Raw genomic sequence first — 12,421 nt, forward strand, 5'->3', positions numbered from 1 at the left:
AATCCACTGCCGTGTGGATTTTTCATTGCCAGGTTTTAATTGCTCCAGCTGGAAACAAGGTTTAACAAAAAGACAAAAGTTAATCACCGAAATTTATATATATAGATTACTACTTTTGTTCCATAGAAGTTCTTTTTTATTCCCTCCTATAATAACAATAATAATAACAATAGAGTATCACAAAATCCTGGAAGAGTTGTTTATATTAAGTTATATCAAACAATCGAACCATAATATATCGACACACTCAACAGTACAACTCTTCTTTAGCAGGACCAAAAATGACGTCCATTTTGTCGTATTGGAATAGTTCTGCAAATCTTTGTTAAGTTTCCTGCTTATATGTAACAATACAATTTCTATTAATTTAGAACTGAACTCACTTTTTAACTCCCCTTCAATAGCATGTTTTGTACAACTTGATCTCCAATAGTCCATTCAGCTCATACTCAAGTCTAATGCTATGCTCACAGGAGACATAGATGGTGTCAGCCAACTAACCAACCTTAGACGACCGTACCACAGCAGAGATAAGTACAGAGTGAGGAGTGAGCATCTTGTCTTCATTACTAACTACGCAAGCCTCGTCACCAACTGCAGCAATTCTGATGCCGCATACAGGTGAGTTGGATATCTCTAGTTGCTTTTCATATTTGACTAGATAAATGCCCGACGTTGCCCGGGTAATAAAAAATGTTTTTGCACAACAAATTTATTTTTATTTACCATATAACAACAGTTACCATTCTAGCTTTCAAACTTCATATCATGTGAAAAGTGTTTTGTGCAGTTCAAATGAATTGAAAGAAAAATAAAACGACTGTAAAGTTTTTAAACTTTGTCAAACAACTGTAACTTTTAAATTTCTTATGAAATAAGTGTTTTGTTGAAATAAACTAACAAAAAATAAAACAACTGTAGAGGTGTTTAAAGGTAATTGTGACATAATTAGCAAGTACTGCCTAAATATAGTCTGTTTTGCTATAACTGCAATGAAAAATTATTTGGTATACAACTATATGACTTTAATTCGTTTCAGTGTTGTAGCAAAAGTATCGCGTAGAGTGCTATAGAAACTCATATCAATTATCTAGTGCAAACACCTCCTGGTGAAAATCATAAAAAGTTTATATACAAAATTTACAATGTACATACAAATGTACTTTTCACTATAACTTATAACGAATAATGCTGAGCTGAGATAGCAAGCAACGTATATCTCTTTCAGGCGTTGTGGGAAGGATTTCGGCAAATAGCATAACAACATTTTTGATGTTTCCTCGTAATCAGTACATCAACCGCCAAATTGTAATTTCGAGAGGAAATTTTGTTATTATTGTACGGCAGAAAACAAATTCGCTTCAGGAGGAAAAAGTATCATGTTTCATGGAGTATGGTGAAAAAACCTTACAACAAGGGCATTGGAACTTGTGGGGGGCACTAAAACAGAGGTCACAACAGCTCATACCTATAGTTGTGTTCAAGTAGACAGATGCATTGAGCTAACATTGAAGCAGTTGTGATTTGATTTGTGAAGTCATTTGAGGCAAGCTCTATTGTCCAAATGTATGTACAGTCATACTTCAACTTACGAGCTTAATGCGTTCCGAGACTGAGCTCGTATGTCAATTTACTCGTATGTTGGTGCAATTTATTTATATATAGAACAATTAAATATATATTGATTGGTTTCCATACTCTAAAAAAAGCAAATAAAACACTCAAAACAAGATATTGTAACAGAAAGAACATGTTGATTATTCTCCTTACGTACTACATGCTTTTAAAAAGCAACAACTAAAAAACAATGCAAGGAAATGTGATAAATTAAAATGTAAAATTAAATACATACAATAGCAGTTGACACTCGCGTTTGCCAGAGAGGGAGATAAAAGTTATCTTTCGTTACAACAGTTGACTTTGATAAATTTGGATTTTATCAAAGTGTTAAAAGACAAACTTAGAAGCAAACCTAAAAGCAAACTTTCATTTTCAACTAAACGTAATTAAAATTTCTTCGGCGTTCATAGTTTGAAGTTTCTTGCTGGTTAGCGAAAAATTTTTCCTTTTTTTCACTTTCACGACTAGCCGGCCGTTTTAAGATAAACCTATCTAAAGACGTTTGCCTTTGTCATCCTTGCAACATGTTGCGATTAGGACGAACACAGGTGTCGTCACAAATGGTTAATGCACGACCACTAGCCAGCTTGTCTGAATGTCTATTAAACAGTTTGGATAGATAGCGCCGGCCTTTTCACATAGCATCGTTTCAGTTACGCTGTCACCGGCCAATTGTTTGTCCAATGCCATCAGCAGTCGTGAAGATCGCTGCACTGTTTAGAAACTATGGTTAGTCCTTTTGCGAACTAAATGCCTTGAATATAATCCTTCTGTTTGATAATTATGAATGTATTTCTGTCATATTGCCGAGCTAGCTCAATCACGCATACACATTTCGTATATTTTTCAATATTTTTCCGTTTAATATCAATTGTTATCATTTGCTTTTTCTTTGTATCATCTTTCATTTTACTGGCAAACGTTCGGTCTACGCACAGTACGTTTAATTCACATAATTCTGCACAGAAAATCGTGCACAAAAAACCCGGTACAACAGTATAACCTGAGCAGTTGAAAAATACAGAGTGATGCTGTTCTCATAAAACACCTCCGGCATACTTGGCAACTGACTCAAGTGCTCGTATCTCAAACATGGCTCGTATGTTAGTGCTAAAACTTGCTTGAAAGCTGGCTCGTATCTCAAGTTTCTCGTACGTTGGAGCACTCGTAAGTTGAAGTATTACTGTAGTTGAATAGATGGATTGAAAGACCAGACTCTGTTGAATTTAGTTGTCAACTTCCTTACTTTTTGTGCACGCTAATGGAGGAGCTCATGATGAAAACCTGAGAGTAATGACACTCAGACACTCGAACTAAAGCATATAATCAATAACAATTAATAAAATCAAGAACTCAAACTAGACCATACAGCTAGTAACAAGTAATGAACATACAGCTAGTAACAAGTAATGACCATATAGCTAGTAACAAGTAATGACCATATAGCTAGTAACAAGTAATGACCATATAGCTAGTAACAAGCAATGTTCATATAGCTAGTAACAAGTAATGACCATACAGCTAGTAACAAGTAATGATCATACAGCTAGTAACAAGTAATGACCATATAGCTAGTAACAAGTAATGACCATACAGCTAGTGACAAGTAATGACCATATAGTTAGTAACAAGTAATGACCATACAGCTAGTAACAAGTAATGACCATATAGCTAGTAACAAGTAATGACCATATAGCTAGTAACAAGTAATGACCATACAGCTAGTAACAAGTAATGACCATATAGCTAGTAACAAGTAATGACCATACAGCTAGTAACAAGTGATGACCATATAGCTAGTAACAAGTAATGACCATATAGCTAGTAACAAGTAATGACCATACAGCTAGTAACAAGTAATGACCATATAGCTAGTAACAAGTAATGACCATATAGCTAGTAACAAGTAATGACCATACAGCTAGTAACAAGTAATAACCATACAGCTAGTAACAAGTAATGACCATATAGCTAGTAACAAGTAATGACCATATAGCTAGTAACAAGTAATGACCATATAGCTAGTAACAAGCAATGACCATATAGCTAGTAACAAGTAATGATCATATAGCTAGTAACAAGTAATGACCATACAGCTAGTAACAATTAATGACCGTATAGCTAGTAACAAGTAATGACCATACAGCTAGTAACAAGTAATGACCATATAGCTAGTAACAAGCAATGACCATACAGCTAGTAACAAGTAATGATCATATAGCTAGTAACAAGTAATGACCATACAGCTAGTAACAAGTAATGACCATACAGCTAGTAACGAGTAATGACCGTATAGCTAGTAACAAGTAATGACCATACAGCTAGTAACAAGTAATGACCATACAGCTAGTAACAAGTAATGACCATATAGCTAGTAACAAGTAATGACCGTATAGCTAGTAACAAGTAAGGATGTAAAATGGTTAATTGTAGAACTTTTCGGTTTCCAAAAATCACCAGACGAGTTGGCATTGCGAATATTGAATGCTTCGATATATCGCGATATTATTATTACACAAAAAAGTAGAGATGCCTTGATTCTAAATTCACCAGCCGATTCAGATACCGATCCGATATACCGATCCTAATTGAAAAATAATCCGATTCAGATACCGATTCAGATCTTTTGTGTTGCATAGATAGTAGCTCATTTTATTATGCAAATACAAAAATAATGCAAAGAAAACATGAATATTATTGTATTTATTTGTTTGCATTTATGGAAAAAAATACATGTATATACATATTCACATACTGACATACCGTGCATGTAGTAACAAAACAGTCCATGTTTCTTGTAATTTGTAAATAAAGGTAATTACTGTTAGTGGTACAGTTCTATCTGTGATAACGAAGTCCCTCTTCTATTGTTAGATGAACTGCTGTGCCTGTACAAGTTTAGAGCATATCAATGTTTCTTTTAAAAACCGTTAGTGATTCAATTATCTCAGTAAGACGTCTCTTTTCTTCCATCATTATCAATGTAGCCAAGCGTCCTGAAGGGGGATTCCCTTGCAACAGGTGTTGAAGGACAGGCTACATACCGATACGCCACTGGGGTTACCGTTTTTTGTACAATACAAACGATCCATTGTATCGTCAGGATCAAGAGAGTGATAGATAACTTTATGCGTCGACTGTTTAAATTACTTTCGTAATGCTAGTAAATAGAAATATTACACTGTGTTCTTGTTTCCCATTTTTGTTATCTTGTTCGTGATTGCTTGCAATAAAACCTATCGCTGTAATTGGGAAATACCACACTTTTTGTTTACGTTCTGGCTAAAAAGTTTCCTTCGCTGTGTTGATCAGGCTATAGACATGAAATAAATAGTGTGGCAAGCCTGAAATTCATTAAGTAAAAGTAAAAAGCTTACAGCTGATGATTTTTTATTAGTATAGCAGGCTAAAATACAGTTTTCTGCTAAATGGTTGATCTGTAAAAAGTATCGGATGGTTCAGATTTTTTAAGAAAAGATCGGCCGATACCGATTCAGATACTCGACACTCATATCGGCACCGATACCGATTCCGATACCAAAATCGGGGCAACTCTACAAAAAAGACTTGTATATTTTTATTAAGATTTATTTGTATATTTCAACTTAAACAGAGACTGCTTTGCGTTCGTGATAACTAAAAACATTTATTTCATGAATGCCTGTGTGCATGGAAACCTTGGAATGAGTGTATTATAAGGCTGGAGGCCCGTTCCAGTTCCAGTATCGCTCACTCTGAAAATTGTCAGGTGTGAGATAAATTGCCATTACACAATTATATCATTTATGCGATTGGCGATATTTCTTTTAATCGTGGCGATTTTCAAATCGTCCACCTTCAAAATTGTCACCTAACAAATAAATCGCCATATCGTGAAGATCTAATTAATTCTACTAACCTGTTTCTTATGCTTTTTTTCGATTGTCTTGTTTATCATATAATTGGTGTGTGCTTTTCCAATTATGGTATATCCTTTAGTGAAAGCTTAGAAAGCGTTTTCCAGGTTTTCAGAGTATAACTTGCTCCTATAAATGGAAATAAAGATGTTGAACAGTTTTAGAGGTGCCTGACAGTAAAATATAATTACAAGCAATATAGATGAGCTACTAAAAGTTTTAACTGTTCGACTAGTTTATATAATAATACTGCATAGACAGAAAAATCACAAAATATGTGCTTGTCCTTGATGTTTTATGGCTGCTATCCAACTATAACCTGTTTTGGTTATTTTTGTAATTGTCCTCTCATTGCATTTTCTTCAAGTCTTCAACCTTTTCTCTAGATACAGATCAGAACACGTTTATTAAGGAAAGGCTATGATCACATGTCAGCCATACACCGAGTACGCCGAGTACGCCGAGTACGCCGAGTACGCCGAGTACGCCGAGTACGCCGAGTACGCCGAGTACGCCGAGTACGCCGAGTACGCCGAGTACGCCGAGTACGCCGAGTACGCCGAGTACGCCGAGTACGCCGAGTACGCCGAGTACGCCGAGTACGCCGAGTACGCCGAGTACGCCGAGTACGCCGAGTACGCCGAGTACGCCGAGTACGCCGAGTACGCCGAGTACGCCGAGTACGCCGAGTACGCCGAGTACGCCGAGTACGCCGAGTACGCCGAGTACGCCGAGTACGCCGAGTACGCCGAGTACGCCGAGTACGCCGAGTACGCCGAGTACGCCGAGTACGCCGAGTACGCCGAGTACGCCGAGTACGCCGAGTACGCCGAGTACGCCGAGTACGCCGAGTACGCCGAGTACGCCGAGTACGCCGAGTACGCCGAGTACGCCGAGTACGCCGAGTACGCCGAGTACACCGAGTACACTTGTAGCTATAACTTCACAGACTATATGAACTACATAATTGATTGTAGCTGTAAATTTCTGAAGATTGTAAACATTGTCAACACATGTACATGCAGATGGAATAACTGTGAATATTACTAATAGATGTACACGTACATGTAGGAAGTATGATTGTGAATATCACCAACACATGTACACGTCCATGTAGATGGAATAACTGTGAATATTACCAACACATGTACACGTCTATGTAGATGGAATAACTTTGAATATTACCAACACATGTACACGTACATGTAGGCAGTATGATTGTGAATATCACCAACACATGTACACGCACATGTAGGTGGAATAACTGTGAATATTACCAACACATGTACATGTACATGTAGGCAGAATTATTGTGAATATCACCAACACATGTACACGTACATGTAGATGGAATAACTTTGAATATTACCAACACATGTACACGTACATGTAGGCAGTATGATTGTGAATATCACCAACAGTTTTTACACGTACATGTAGGTGGAATGATTGTGACTATCACCAACACCTTTTACACGTACATGTAGGCAGTATGATTGTGAATATCACCAACACCTTTTACATGTACATGTAGGTGGAATGACTGGAAATTAATATATGGTAAGTCTGCATCCTTGATCCCTGAAGAGAAAGGCCTGTGGATAAAACCTGCAGAAGCTCCCCAACTACCTAATATAACTGGAGATTCTTGTGATGGAATGGATGAGAACGGAGAACCCTTTGTCGCTTGTCTCTTCAACTTAAAAGGTATTGTATTAATATAATTTAGAACTTTCTAAAGTCGCGGGCAAAATAGACTGGAGCTTTTATTGAAAAATAAAATTTTCATTCACAACATCGCTACTTATTGTATATTTAGTCCAAGGCCATTAATTATATATTAAATTAAACCTAATTTTGTCCTGATGGCAAATATGGAAACCCAACGGCTGTAAAATTATGTTTTTGAATGATTTTGTAGGCTAAATTCTGAACACTTATTATGTTAATGGTTGAAGATAACGACCTGTACAGATATGATCATGCTGCATACATTTCTATTTGCTTATTTCAAGTCATATAGTTGCCAACAAAACCTGGTTGTGAAACCAAAGATTTGGTATGTATAAATTTTCGAAACAAAAAACATATCCCGAAAAGGGGTGATGTGTAATTTCTATTACATTGGTTTGAGAAACTGCATCTGATCTGATTTAAGCGCAACCGGCACATTATTTGATGGCAGTTTCTGAATGTTGAAAAGATTTTGAAGCTAACGAGATATATTTTGTTTGCTGTACAATGGCGAGAACAACAAATTATAAATAAGTTTCAGAAATTCGTTCAATGATCAACTGGGGTCAAGTTTGTTTTGCGCACCGTTGTGTTTGTGGACCTAGCAAGCCATTCTAAGACACCCTAGACTGGTAGCTCTGGCTCCAGTCTCTAGTTGGCAACTCTGCAGCTCGCCTAGCTGCAAATCTGCCAACTTTTGTCATCCACGCATGTCCAGCGTCTGGGAGTAAGCAATAAACTCAACACTGCAGCTAAAGCGGTTAGCAGGCTCCAGAGAACCAGAAGTAAAAACTGAAAATGCTCCACTGACTTTGTGGTCAGCGGAGCCTTGCATTTATAAGCAAAGTGTGTACAAATTGACACCTTTCAGACAAACGGCCGCTTATACAAGAGTTATAACCTGTAACTGTGTGCATGTGTCCAGTATATGGGCTGCTGATATGGCAGAGGTGCGCTCTAGGATGTTTGCAGTGTTATTGAAGCTTTCTGCGCAAGTACTATGTATTCTATAAGGTCAAAATATGTTCATATTTGCCATAAGATATGGATCACATGCTACATAGAGATATCTGTTTACTTATCATAATGGACTAAATAAAATAAAAACAGGTGGTCTTTAAATTCAGCTGATGTTAGGACACTTTGTATGTTTTCAGATGATCCATATGAACAAAGAAACTTATACAACACCCACCCTCAGATTGTGGAAAGACTTAAGGCTAAAATAGATTTCTATAAGAGCCTCAGAGTCAAAAGTGTCATTCAGTTTCCTATTGGTGCAACCCCCGTGACTACTACAACACTAGATGGTTTGTTGGTGCCCAGGACAGACTATTGTGATCCATCACTAGACTCACTCCTCCAGAGGCCCGATCCTTTGTGTGATGCATAAACTACACGTATGACGAAAGCAAAGTGCTGTCGAAAGATATGGTAGTACTAGCGCCAAGATCAGCATGTCCCCATGCAAACCCATCAGCTGATATTCATAACTCTCTTCATTTCAAGATATTTTACTTTATTTGCAGCAGAGTTAATCTTTATAGAGGTTTTTTCTAACAGGCTGGATTTTTGTTGAAGACGACATTTCTCAAATCAGCCCAACTGCTTTAGGATATTTTTTTGACATTTGATTTATCGTTTGACAAAGTCAGGATGTGAAACAAAAATGGCTTGTAAAACTGCGTGCATAAGTTTGATAAATAAATAATCTTCATCAATGAAGATATCTTTGTTTGTAGAAGAACTTGTTGTAGTTAAGGGTGACAGTGTCAAAAGTGATACTATAATCGGTAAAGCAGTTGCCAGAGAAGTGAAAGTGTCAACAGTGGCACTATAATCAGTAACACTGTTACAAGACAAGTGACAGTATCAAGAATGGTACTATAATCAGTAACACTGTTACCAGAGGAGGGACAGTATCAAGAGTGACACTATAATCAGTAACACTGTTACCAGAGGAGTGACAGTGTCAAAAGTAGTGCTATAATCAGTAACACTGCTACCAGAGGAGTGACAGTATCAAGAGTGACACTATAATCAGTAACACTGTTACAAGAGAAGTGACAGTATCAAGACTGGTACTATAATCAGTAACACTGTTACCAAAAGAGTAACAGTATCAAGAGTGACACAATAATCAGTAACACTGTTACCAGAGGAGTGACATTGTCAAAAGTAGTGTTCTTAAAATAACACCACATGTATCATTTCTAATTCTTAACATTGTCATACTTCGTTCTGTCACTCCTATGTAGAGCTGCACAACGATTATAAAAATTAATCACGATTAATAACTGGTCTGAACCAGTTAATCTTTGATTAATCTTAGAATTAATCTAGCAAAAACCTGCATATTCAAAAACAAATAATACAGCTACATATAGATTAATTATATTTTAGACAATTGTTAGCAGTAGTACATGTTATGTACAATGTACATAAGTTACAATGTAATAATTATTATGAGTATGAAAACTGTCTATGAAAGTCTATAATTAAGTCATCCAAGAGTTGAGGCAGCACAGTTTATTCACATTATCTGAATAAAGAGATGCCCTCTTCCTACATATAATATTGCCAGCTTTAGAGAATAGCCGCTCACAGGGACAGTAGTGCCGGTAGTCAGTAGTATTAGTTGTTGTCTGCGACAGCTGGTGATGATTTCTGCACGGTAGGAGGAGAATTAGTTAAAATATATCTTAATGATGATGTGCTGTGGTAGTAAGCAAATTCTTTCTGGCATATACTGCACTTCGCTTTCTTGTTTACGCTTCCAACAACTTATAGAAATGCGCTACCTAAGGTGGAAGACATTTTTCTGCTTTCGTGTTCCAATAAAGTGTCAATCTTATATTATATATTGTATATATATTTCTTCATTGAATTAAACAAAGAGCCTCTTTTTGCAGGCAGAGGAAAGACCTTAACAGTATTTAAAAATATAGATATAAATGTAATAAAGGGATAAATGATAATGACAGATTGTCTTCTTAAAATATCCTTGAATTTGCGCGTCAGTGTAGATTGCGGTGCCCGGCCCCAAGACTCACCCGAGACAAGCCTGCAGCGCAGCAAGGTCCAATACGGGAGGACATGAGACCAACAAACGACGAGGGTCGAACCATTGCACTGACTCCATGTGTGCCTAGATGTCTGGCACAAGTTATATCCCTGTTACACATCCAAGCAGAGCGCGAAAACTCGATACTTTACTTGAGTAAATGATCTTATATAGTATGATTTGAGAAATCATATTAACCTGTAATAATGATTGTGTAAAGAGTTACTCTACACTTGTCTCTACTGATAGGACATGTACATTATTTTATTTTATGTTATTTCATGTTGAGTACTCAAGATTTGGTTTTGCCCGGGAAGGCCATCCTTGTTAAAGGAGTATTTTGGGAGCACCAAGTAGCATTTGCACGCCCCCGCCATTCCCCGGTCACAGTCCAACCGCAAAGGACAGCGAGCAGCGCCCCAAACCCGCCACGAGTCGATCCTAGCACCAAGCCCCGCCCCAACTTCTGCACCCTATTAGATATATATATGGATGAATCTAACTATATAGTTTTTTCTGCAGTGTAAATATATATATATATATAATCTAATTTCTAGAGAGTATATGTTTTGAGTATTTGAGTATTTAATGTCAGAGTCTTCGGTAAGTATTGGATATCTGTAGTTACTCGGCATGTTGTGTATAATATTCTTGAAGAAGTTAATTGCCTTTTAGCTAATGCTAATAGATGACTGTGTTTGTTTCTACAATTAGAAGTTTTGTTGCTATAGGCGGCCCCGGTGGAAGCCACTTATAGCAACTGTAAAAAAAGAGCATGGATTAGACATGTGGCGGCGAGCATTGGATAAAGCTGTGTTAAACTATGGATTTCTTATATTAATATAATAATATAATAATCTTATATTATTAATATTCTGAAGCTGAAATATGATTGTGATTTTTTTGAAAAATGAAAAACATTAATTAATTAAACATTAATTGGCCCAACTTAGTTAATCGTTTATTTGTATTAGTCGTGTTAATCGTTTAATTAACGCGATCATTGTGTAGCTCTACTCTTATGCATGGGAATAAGATGACAACATAGCTACAATGTACGTACATATATATATATGCCACTATCTGTTTGAGTTGTGGTAAATATATTCTGCATTATAACTATGTATTACGTAGATTAAAATTTGATAAATACATGTAGTCTATTTGCGTTGCTATTTCCAAGCTAATAAAGCCCTGGTCAGCTCTACAGCACCATGCAAGACCACAGTTTGTACAATGCTTAACACAAGTATCCACATGTATGTCGTCAGTCTTCAATGAACAAATAGCAAGATAAAGCTATATGACATGCTGTAAAAGTCAATCCCATTGAATAGAATTTTGGTTCCATTTTATAATTTTCTGTCTCAGTCCGTTATTATTTACGATTAGCTATTTAACAACAACAGCAGGTTCTTCCTCATTGACAACCTTCTCCTCCTTAAGGAAAAGAACAACAATGTAAGTATTTGTACAGATGCTGCCCTCACTAGCAATGTTAGCTATAATTGAGAACAAAATGAGAGGCTTAATTTTTCCTAGCCAATAATTTGTCTGCCGATTATAGCATGAACTACACTGTGCCATTTTTCGAAATCTATTTTATTAAATTCAATTATATAATGCTCTTCATTTTTTTGGCTTTAAATGTTCGCACACCGATTAATTTATTATATTATAATAAATTTTTGGTCCTAAATTCAAACTATATTCAACTACTTTTTCAACAATGTGTGTTGATTTAGCCAGCGCTGCGTTACTTGATTGATTATTAAATTCACTTCTCTCTATCTAATGTTTAATTTTCAAATCTGTGAAATATTCACTAAAATCACTGATAATGCGTAAGCTCTACCTTTATAACAACAGCTGCTTCAACTGGCTCCCCATTACTGTACTTTAAGTAGATACTGCAGGTACCCCATATGGCAGACACTGCAGGTACCCTATGTGGCAGAAACTGCAGGTACCTTGTGTGGCAGAGACTGCAGGCACCCTGTGTGGCAGAGACTGCAGGTACCTTGTGTGGCAGTGTGGCATTTTACTTTATTTATTGACTCCATATCAGAATTGACAATAACTTCTTTGATTAGCTGAAGTAGCCGAG

General features: G+C 36.6%; 1 protein-coding gene across 1 annotated transcript in view; it reads left to right on the forward strand.

Annotated features, from left to right (window-relative positions):
• LOC137393584 (arylsulfatase I-like) overlaps positions 1 to 8,977 on the forward strand; it is a 28,910-nt gene extending 19,933 nt beyond the window's left edge. The window contains exons 11-13 of the mRNA XM_068080209.1: positions 474 to 621; positions 7,051 to 7,223; positions 8,408 to 8,977. The gene's annotated coding sequence lies outside the window, so the exon portion shown is untranslated. The remainder of the gene's footprint in view (positions 1 to 473; positions 622 to 7,050; positions 7,224 to 8,407) is intronic.
• The last annotated feature ends 3,444 nt before the right edge of the window (positions 8,978 to 12,421 follow it).

This window comes from Watersipora subatra, chromosome 4, assembly GCF_963576615.1.
Source record: "Watersipora subatra chromosome 4, tzWatSuba1.1, whole genome shotgun sequence".
Lineage (NCBI taxonomy): Eukaryota > Metazoa > Bryozoa > Gymnolaemata > Cheilostomatida > Watersiporidae > Watersipora > Watersipora subatra.